This window comes from Nicotiana tabacum, chromosome 22 (assembly GCF_000715075.1).
Source record: "Nicotiana tabacum cultivar K326 chromosome 22, ASM71507v2, whole genome shotgun sequence".
Taxonomy (NCBI): Eukaryota; Viridiplantae; Streptophyta; class Magnoliopsida; order Solanales; family Solanaceae; genus Nicotiana; species Nicotiana tabacum.
In genome coordinates this window covers 100,795,780-100,802,150 of record NC_134101.1, presented here as the reverse complement: position 1 = coordinate 100,802,150, position 6,371 = coordinate 100,795,780, and positions in this window count along the sequence as shown.

Below are 6,371 nucleotides of genomic sequence, written 5' to 3'. Positions count from 1 at the left end.
CAATATTTTGGGTAAACGGACCCGCCCGAACCCATAATTTGACGGTCCCGGAGGGTCTGTAGGAAAATATGGGACTTGGGCATATGTCCGGAATTGAATTCCAAGGTCCCAAGCCCGAGAAATGAATTTTTAAAGAAAACTATTTTCTAAAATTATTTATGAGGTTTGGAAATGAATTTTGATTAAAACTTGATAGTATCGGGCCCGTATTTTGGTTCCGGCGCCTAGTACAGGTTCAATATGATTTATATGTGTTGTCGGTAAAGTTTGGTAAGAAACGGAGTCCATTTGACGTGATTCGGACCTTAAATGCACAATTTGATGTTTAAAGAAGTTTTGAGGAATTCCATTGATTTTGAGGTTTAATTCGATGTTCATAATGTTATTTTTGTGATTTGATTACACGAATAAGTTCGTAGGATGTTTTTGAGGTTGTGTGTATGTTTGGTTTGGAGCCTCGAGGGCTCGGGTGAGTTTTGGATAGGCCACGGGGTGTATTTTGAACTTAGAAAATGTGCAGATTTTCACCTGTGCATAGCAGACCTGCAGGCTTCGTATTTGCGAGGCCTGGCTTGTAAATGCGAGTGGCTTGTTGTAATTGCGAAGGAATCCCAGGCCAGCTCTATCTCACAAATGCAAGGAAATCCATCGCAAATGCAATGCCCCTTCTCCCAGCCTGTAGTCGCAAATGCGACGCCCCTCTCGCAATTCCCAACTCGCAAATGCAAGAGTCTTTTCGCAATTCCCAAGCTAGCAGAGGTTGGGGTTCGCAATTGCGAACCCCTGTTCGCATTTCCCACATCTGCAACCTGCAACTTTTATACTTAGACAAATTTTTAACCCATTTTCACATCTTTTCAAAACACAAACTCCCTAGGGCGATTTTTCAAGAACAACTCTTCCTCCAAATCGATTGTAAGTTGATTTTAACTCATGTCATTCAATTATTAACATCTTTTAACATGATTTCAACTCAAAAATCAATGATTTTCATAGGGAAAATTGGGTGTTTTGGGTAGAACCGAGGTTTTTTTTAAAAATTGGGGATTTGGACCTCGATTTGAGGTCCTATTTCAAAACAAATTATATATTTGGATTCGAAGGGGAATGGTTAATTGGGTTTTGGTTCGAACCTCGATTTTTGACCATGTAGGCCCGGGGGCGATTTTTGACTTTTTGGGTAAAACTCTGGGAAATTCATTTTCATGCATTCGAATTGATTCATTTAGCGTTTATTGATGTAATTAAGTAACTTGTGACTAGATACGAGCAAATTGGAGCTAGAATCAAGGGGTAAAGCTATATTGAAACGTGAATTGTGTTCGTGGCATCGAGGTAAGTGTTTGGTCTAACCTTAGCTTAAGGGATTAGGAGTCAAGTCCTATTTGTTATGTGGTAATTGTGGAGTACGACGTATAGGCATGGTGACGAGTATCTATACGTTGGTGTCTAGTATGCCCGTGAGTCTTATATCGTGATTTTTATGACTTCGTTGTATTATTCATGTCTTGGTGAAGATTTCTACTTGTTGTGCAAAGTTTATGGAAGAAATTGTGACCTATGAACATTGAGGAGAGTTGGCTCAAGTTGTATAACTAATTGTGAAAGTATAAGTGGTAATTGAACACATGGATCGTTGGCTAAAGTTGTAAAGTGAGTTGTGAAGTAAAAGTGAGAAAACGAAGAGATCATTATGTTGCCTCCCTTGCCGGGATATTGTTGTTTTATTTGTTATCTCCCTTGCCGGGATGTTGATGTTATTGATGTTGTTCCCTTGCCGGGACTTAATTGTTGAACCATTGTTCCCTTGCTAGGATTTTCATTGTAATTCCATTTATTCCCTTGCCCTCTTGTTTGTGATTGTTGTTTGGGTGAGGAAGAGAGTTAAAGCACGAAGGGTGATGTCGTGCATTGTTTTGTGAGAAAAGAGAGTAAAAGCACAAAGGGTGATGATGTGTATGATTGTGAGGAAAAAGTGTAAAAGCATGAAGGGTGATGACGTGCCACACGATGTACCATTCCGTGCCGATTATATTGATTATATGGTGATGAAAGAGAGTAAAAGAACGAAGGGTGATACCGTGCACATTTCCATTACTTGATATCTTTGGTGAGGGCGAGAGTAAAAGCACGAAGGGTGATATCGTGCATTTATTGATTTCTGGTTCTTTTGTTGATTCCGAGATATATTGCTTCTTTCATTTACCTGTTGTCTTTCTATTCGGAATTAATATCTCCCCAACAGCATGCTCCCCCTCTCATACTTGACTGTTTATTTCTGTATTTCTTTTCCGCTGTATGTATTTGAATTGCACAGGTTTATTTGGTAGTCTGGTCCTAGCCTCGTCACCACTTCGTCGATGTTAGGCTAGAAACTTACCAGTACATGGGGTCGGTTGTGTTGATACTACACTTTGCACTATGTGCAGATCCCGGAGCAGCTTTTGGACCGTTGTTTGGAGGCTACCTTCAGTCCACGCAGAGATCCAAGGTAGACCTGCAGGCATCCGCAGGCCCAGGCGTCTCCTCTATCTTTTATTTCCTGTTTCATCTTTCTGCTTCAGAAACAGTGTGTCTTGTATTTTCAGACCTTGTATTTAGCAGTCTTAGATCGCCTGGGGTACTGTGACACCGGGTTTTTGGTGATTAAGGCTTAAGCAGTTGTAATAGATACAGATTTCAGATATTTTATCGTTTTCTTCTGCTTAAATTTAAATTTGCGCTGTTTATACGTTATCGCTTTATCTTTGTAAAAAAAGAAATAAATGGATAATAAAGTAATTAGTTTAAAGGATTAGCTTGCCTAGCTCACATTAGTAGGCGTCATCACGACTCTTGATGGTGAAAAATCCGGATCGTGACAAGTGTCTGTCCTTTAACTACTGCTAACCCTCACCAAAATTAGTAAATATCCTTAATTCAAAGATAAATTCCAAGAAAGTGAAGTATATTTTTTTGGGAAATTACCAGTTATGTCCATTTATAAGCAGCTCATTACAAAAATTAGTTGATTCATAAAATATTACTAATATTAGCCAAATATTACTAGTATTAGCCAATTAGCTATTTGTAGCAAAAAAGGTCAATTTTTCTTTTCTTTTGAGTGGGTGTTATTAGAATAGATTGGGAACATCTTAAGGAGCTTGAATCTCAGTTTTGGGATGATTTGATGAAGTTTTGAGGTGGTTTGAATTAAAAATTCGACATAAAAACTGAACATGAAAAACTGAACATGAAAAAAAATGATATGTGTATCACAATTTGTATCATTTGTGTATCACATATGTATCATATTTATATCAATTGTGTATCACATGTATATTCATGTATACCTATGTATGAGATACATGCGTGATACATGTGTCGTAGAAGAATTTTTTGAACTCGATTTAATTGGGAATTTTGATACAAAACTAGTCAAAATCACCTTCAATCTTCCTCAAATTTTGTATATTGATCTAGCTATTTGTTTTCAATGAATTTCAACTAGACCCATTTAAAAAGTTTCTTTTTTGCTTAGATTTGTATTTTCTTTTTGTATTTCATCACCTTATTTGCTACCTCATCTATGAAATTTTCTTTCCGTTGTGCATCTAATGTTGGTAATTACGCTTAAAAGTATGGAAAGAGATTTTTGCATGTGATTCTTTGAGAGAGAAAACCTTATTTATTTGATTTTTCAATTCTTATATGTGCTTGGATAGTTTTGGTAAGCTTATGACTAATGGCTAGGGGTTGGTAAGTTGAGACTTATTTGGGAGATTTGTGTAAGTTTCTCATTTTTTTGTGTGGCCCAAGAATTTTTGTGAAAAGTTAAACAAAGAAGAAATGAAAGAAACTTTCATATGTTAATTATTGGCGAAATACATAAAGCGCCCCTTTAAATTGTACTCAACGATCAACTGAACACCTCAACCGAGTTATTTTTCATTTTAACACTTCAAATGACTATTAAGTAGGTCAAGTAAACACCCGAGCACAGCAGATCATATGCGTAAGTTGCACTTGCCAATGACATGTCAAATGGACCTATCAAAAAATGGCACGTGTAAGTTTGTCATTAAAAAAAATGGACAAAATTTGAATGAATAGAGACTTGTTGCTTCTGGGCTTGGATAATACTAGTATATCATTTGAGTTTTTGTCTCTCAATTCTTTTTCTCTGACAGTCCACAGATCTTTCACTAGCAAAATTTAAAATCTTGAATCCCCAGAAAAGGCCAATTCTTGAAATCTGCCTCTTCAGATTTATGCGTTTACACTAATATATGTGCATTTTCTCTTTTTCTTGTTTTTTCTCGGTTTCATTCTTAGTCCCCGAGACAATAAACTGAAATGGCTAGCATTTTTTTTTGCTTGATTTTTTAGTTCAGCTAATATTTCTATTCCAAAGATTTATAACTTTGGTCGATACTTTTCGGATAGGATGTGGTTCTGAATTTTTTTTGAATATTTTTGGTTTGCTTTAGATGGGTGCTTCTTGTTTTGTAAGAGTATAATCTAGTGGAGAGGGTAAAAGAGAAAGAATGAGTTTGGTATAAAAAATTTGTTGAATTTGTGTGATGTTATATTTGGTAATTGTAATGGGGGCAGAGGTGATTTATGGTAGAGGAGGGTGTTGAATGGTGGAGAAGAGAATTGGAGGAGGAAGTGTGAAAATTATGTGGGGTCCACATTATTTTAGGAGAAAAAAAGAAGAAAAAACCTAATTTTAGGTAGGCAACTCGCGTTTCAGATAGTGCATTTCAAGCAATGGGAACTAACATGAGCAGTGGCGTACACATGACTTTTTTCAAGCGGTGTCATATTTAAATAAATGACACATAAATTAAATTATTGTAATATGTATAAATAAAAACCAATTTAAATGCATTGATGTAAATATCATTTTAATGTTCAGAAAAGAAAGACAAAAAAGTGAAAGATTATTTCAGAAAAAAAAAAGCTATCTTTATCACAAGTAAGTAGACGGACTTAGCAAGATAAGTTACTAGGGTAGTATTGCAGAGGTGTGACCAGTCCAGTCATTTTCAAATTGACTTACTAAAATAAATAATAAAAAAATAGCCGAATTTTACAGCACAAAAGATCGAACATGCAACCTTCTTGGAGCATGCCACAATTTTAACCGGTGCACTAAAGAGTGCATGTTTGTCTAGTGGTGTCACCCAATATTATTTCACCGCTTTTAAATGTTCAGATATCATTTTAACACATATATTTAATTATTTTTTCTAACGAAGTGGTGTCATGTGGCACCGCTTCACCCAATGTTAATCCGTCTCTGGACATGATCGGGTGTTTAGTTGATCTTCTTTTGTAAATAAATAAAGTATTTAGCAAAAAATGGCCTCAATTGAAATGTTCAGTTGATCGTTGAGAAGAACTTAAAGAGGCGCTTTATGTATTTAGCCTTAATTATTTCTATTTGTATCTTTCCTTTTTTAAGTTTCTTTTTAAGAGGGGCTGTGTTGGCTGGATAACAACCACACTGGCATTTTTGAAAACCTTTTCACGTCAATGAAAACGTGTATCTTTCTCCCTATGGTCATCAAAATAACGGGATAGTAATATATAAAACAAAATACATATTTTGTGGCTTGAACAAGTAAAAGAGAGAGAAACACAGAACCCGCGCCTATTCTCGCATTACATCCTTTAGGGAGTTTCCTACTAGTATCCTCTTTGGTTTTTTCATTAAAACTCGCCACGTAATTTAAAAGAAATAAAAGAAGTTAAAAGGGATGAAAAAGTTGAGAAATGGAATAAGAAACTTTCTTTGCTGTTAACATAAAAAGTTTTACACTTTTCTTTATAGGAAATAGAATAAAATGAAGTTATTTTCAATGAAAGTGTTTGACTTCTGTTTGTGCCTATATGCGTCTGAACAGTTAAAAATACTCCCTTAAACCACAAAAAATATTGAAATTGTTATGAATAGTTTGTACATTGAATACTACTTTGGATGCTACATTGGATGTCCATGTTGTGAATAACTTAAAGATTGAATTTTCTATTTTATGTCCTATCATCTTTACTTTTTATGTCTATAAAAGGTCATGTAATTGCAATGGAAAAATACACCAAAGTGAAAGAAGAAAACATTTCTCCCTTCTTTCTCTCTCTTCTTATTTACATTTTACTGCATTACTTTTATTTTATAACACGTTATCAGCACGAAACTCTAATTTTACTCTTAACTCCCGCTAAGTTGAGCCATATTTTATTAAGTTTTCACTATGTCAAATTTATCAAAACTTGAATTTGTGGCACTTGACATCACCGGAAGGAACTATTTATCATGGGTTCTTGATGCTGAAATTCACCTTGACGCTAGAGGTCTTGGAAATACTATTATACAAGGAAATGAA